We start from the raw sequence: 4,746 nt of genomic DNA on the forward strand, positions 1-4,746 counted from the left end.
AATATATAAAGTATATGTTATACAAATGGCTAAAACCATTGAGTGCATAGCTCCACGAACTAATTTAAGCCATTAATTTCACGTTGAGTAGCTGAAACATTTACATTTTCGACTTGTGAACTTCATATAAACGTAAATTGTCAAAACTGCCTTTAAATCTTATCGTCTTCAATATTAACACTTATATAAATATAACTTGGAGCAATATATCTGCATCCCCCCAGAGGGTCCCAACCTTTCGCGTTACACTGGATGTGCTTGCCTTTTCCTCGTGATGTGTTGGCCAGCGTTTTCAAACTGACACAACGTTTACTCACGCATTTGCTAATTTAAACATGAAGAGCACTTATTCTTCTGGCAGCCAGAGATATTCTTTCTAAAAGTTAACACTCGTCCACACCCCCCTGAAACGGCCCGTTCTAGCAAGCCCCACATCTCTAGGTCAGTATGTGGGAAGATTTGCATAACACCGCCCAGATGTTCACACAAAGAAAGAAGGCGTACCTTTTATTGTCGTTGTAGTATTGTTGTTGCCTCTGCCGTCATGTCGTATAGACGCTGTGTGTTTCACTGTGAAAGAGAAAATGTTTAGTTTATTCCTAATATGATATAGATAAGTAACATGCCATGACAAATTAGCTTTTTTCTGAATATTCTCACGATGCAAAAAACAAACAAACAAACAAACAAACAACAACAACAAAAACATTCAAAACACCTACAGACTGCGCATTACCTGAAGTCAAGTGCACGTGCACATTTACAGTGTGCTCTTTCACTGCATTATTCAGTTAAAATACATTCAATTATCACAAATTCAAGACATGGGGGCAGAAAATGTATATATTTATACCACTTCATATAGTTAATCAATTTCACATAAAGAGTCAGATTCTTTCTCCAAAAATAATCTTTTTTTTTTTTACAGTAGTTCAGTGTACTAGCCTAGAAGTTAAGAGACCCATATTGCCTGTGTTTGCACTATTGTGACAACATGAACAATTCCAAACAAAGCCACAGCGACTGATCTATAATCGAGATCAGTGAACACAGGGCTGTTCTGCGTCTCTGAGCAACACCAAGGTGTTTCGTGTCTGAATGAATGAATCAACAGTGACTTGCTGCCACCTACTGGCGGTTTTAATGTTTACATTTAAAGTATCTTTTTATTATTTAAATCATTTCAAATATCTGTATTCAACGTTTCATTTGTAATACATCAAAACATTATTTAGGCATTTGTAGAAATCAGCATTTGTAAAGATAAATAAAAATGTGCAGATTTGAGTAAAAGTTGATAAAACACTAATGAAAATATTGCTTGAGAATATATTCTAACTGTAAATATGAAGATTGTTCTGCTATAAAGATGAAGATTGATATTTTGTTAAAGAACAAATTTATTTAAAAAAAATAAACATTTTATGTTCTATTATATGTGTTTTTTGCATGTTGTATATACAGTATATATATATACATACACACTGCCCGTCCAAAAAAAAAGTCACCACCTGGATGTAACTTAGCAAATATTTAAGATCCTCCCATTGGATAATTACTGCATGGATGATTATGTCATGTGCCCAAAGAATGAGGTCAGCTGACTACCTGAATATACTGAATGACCAGGTTATTCCATCAATTCATTTTTTCTTCCCTGATGGCACGGGCATATTCCCAGATGACAACGCCAGGATTCATCAAACTCAAATTGTCATTTTCACACATGGATTGGCCACCACAGAGTCCAGAGTCAGACCTTTACCCCAATGAGAATCTGTGGGATGTGCTGGAGAAGACTTCGTGCAGCGCTCTGTCTCTCCCATCATAATAATGATTTCAAAGCATAATATTACTTTTAATTTTAAATAAACATTTGGTAGAATAGTGTGGTTCTTGTTTAAATTTCAACCTAAAGAATAATTTATATTAGATTTATTGTGCTTCTAATGCTTGATTCTTAAAAGTCATTTTTCAAAACTCTTCACACAGTTCTCCTAACCAAATTTCTGTTTGGCACAGCAGTTAATTTCACATTAAAAAAATGCACTAAAACTACCAAAACATTTCATACATGTCTCAAATCAACTCATTCATCCATAACACTAGCAAAGTCTTTCAAGCAACAAATATGCTTTGTCACTCATAAAACACTGGCCTAAAAAACACTAAAAACAGGCAGCATTAAACAATGTTTGCTTTTGTAAAATTTCTTTACAAAACAAGAATGACACTATTGCTTATAATTCACTGCAGCATATGTTACATAGTTCATGTTTGCATTACAATATACAATAATAATACAAAGTTTTCCCCTTTTGTACAGATGGAGATGAAATTGTAACACTTGTGTAGGTTTTTCAGCTATCAATTTGCTTTGATTGTATTTTTTTTTAATTTATTTATTTTTTAATTCAGAATATATTTCAATGTGGTATTATTGTAGAAATGTTTTATAAAGAAGCTTCAAATAGGCCTTATCCTGTGGCTCTCTCTAGTGGACAACATTAATATCACAGCTTTTAGCCTCAGGTTTTATCACATAGGCTTTGATAATAAAATAAACTGCATAAATAACTAAACTATGTGTTTATTTTTTATATTTTTCTGTGAGCACTGTTTATAATTCACTTACCAAGGAATATCACCTAAAAATCAAAAGCAAATCATGCAGCCCCATTCAGCGACTAACATGGAGCTTTTCTCCAAATATATTCACAGTAACCATTTAAATAAAATATAATAATATAATGTAAATCAGACATCATACAGCTGCTCATTACTGGAGCAGGTTTTGTTGGCTACTCTACATATTAATATTGATAGCCTAATTAATTGATAAATTATTAATAAATGTTTATACACCTATTTGAACATGTTTTGTTACTGGTCTACCGCAGTTTGACACATTTTGGTCTAATGTTATTGTTGTTATCTAATATTCATGTGTTGATATCTACTGAAGCCTTATGATCAGTCGTAGGGAGACTGCTGTGTGATTCAGGTTCTGTTATCATGATCATTACCACCTTAAAGCCTTCCTCACGTCTGACACCTGAATACTGTGATTTTGGCCAGACAGCGAGTCTATACATGTTAGTTCTCCTCTCAGTTTGCTTAGCAATCAGCAAAAGTGCATTAATCACACCCCATACACACACACACACACACACGAAGTGTGATAACTGAAGTTTTTGCTACTCGCTAAGCAAACGGAGCGCTCTCTTTCTGCTGGTTGTGTAAAGCTGTGGTGAGATGGAGATAAATCAGTTCAGTTTATTGTGTAAAAACTGTGTGCTGTTTGAAACTCATAGCAATCGTTCTTCATGAAGCCTGATGGTGTGAATAAAACATCAACCTGACCAGAACAAACTCTTTGAAATATGATTCTGGATATCTAATCTGTTCATGTACAGCAATCTCATTCAATGTCAGTCATGGGTGCGGTGAAATATAAAGCTCCAGTGAGAAAATTAAAACACAGAAAGCTCAAAAGGCAAATGGCTTTCATACCAGTAAAAGTGAAAACAAATTAGACAGATTTTTCTCTCTACTGATTTTAAAGTGAGCAAAAGCATCTCAAGAGAAGAAAAAAAGCAAAGTGGCCAGATTCAAAGGGACATGAAAATATATTGTGTATTTTTGCATGGAAGAGCAGAAGTGGAAGAGAAACGTCTCGGTTACGTATGGTAACCCTCGTTCCCTGAAGGAGGGAACAGAGACGCCACGTCGGTAACATGGGATATTGCTTCGATAGACCAATCTACTTTGAGTGTAAACTAAACGAGCCAATGCACATTGGCATGCAATTACTGCACCCAGCTGCCGCTGATCACTGCATGAGTATAAGAGGGCAGCAGGTGCAATGCATACCAGTTTTTTGCTGAGGAGCCGAGCCGGGGACCCGGGAGCTCAGCGGCGGTACAGCAACCATGGCGATGGGACGTGGTGTCTCCGTTCCCTCCTTCAGGGAACGAGGGTTACCATACGTAACCGAGACGTTCCCTTTCAGTCGGTCACTCTCGACGCCACGTCGGTGACCGACGAATATGGGATCCCTATCAAAGCACCATGGGTGCTGCCCCTTCCAGTGCCCTGTGCGAGCCGCCTGTGCCCCTATTAGGTGTAGGCCGGGGCTCAGAACAAGTAGCTCCACTCACCATTGCCAAAGCACTACCTCACTGGGTGAGATTGGATGACACTGGGAAAACGTACCCGGTCCGCTTGGAGCCGGGACGCTGCGGAACCCCATCCTTCCCGAAGGAGGTCTCGGAGGCAAATACACATATAGCATCCGTTTAGGAGTATACAGAGAAATTTGAGGTGATTAAAACCCTCTTGGGAAGGCAGAAGTCTGCCGGGGAAACACGGGCTCTAAGGCTATACCGTGGACTATACACATACAAGTACCGCTTAGGTCTCAATATGGAACCCACCCTTCCATGGTTCTCACGGATTCATCATGAAGGTCTGGTGCCGGACGTTCCGCAGCGTCCAGCAGCTTAGGGTGATGGAGGACCTCAACAGGGTCTGCAGTACGGACACTCTGGAGTGGTTTAAGCAAGCCGACCCTAACCGGCCCCGGGGCCTCTCAGTGCCACTAACCGGGGCCTCTCAGTGCCACTACCCATTTGAGGTGAGAACACAGGAGGATACCGGCTCTACACGAAGGCTATAGAACCTAGCGAACGTGTTAGGGGTCGCCCAACCCGCAGCTCTACAAATATCTGTCAGCGAGGCGCCACG

This window comes from Carassius gibelio, chromosome A13 (assembly GCF_023724105.1).
Source record: "Carassius gibelio isolate Cgi1373 ecotype wild population from Czech Republic chromosome A13, carGib1.2-hapl.c, whole genome shotgun sequence".
NCBI classification, from domain to species: Eukaryota; Metazoa; Chordata; class Actinopteri; order Cypriniformes; family Cyprinidae; genus Carassius; species Carassius gibelio.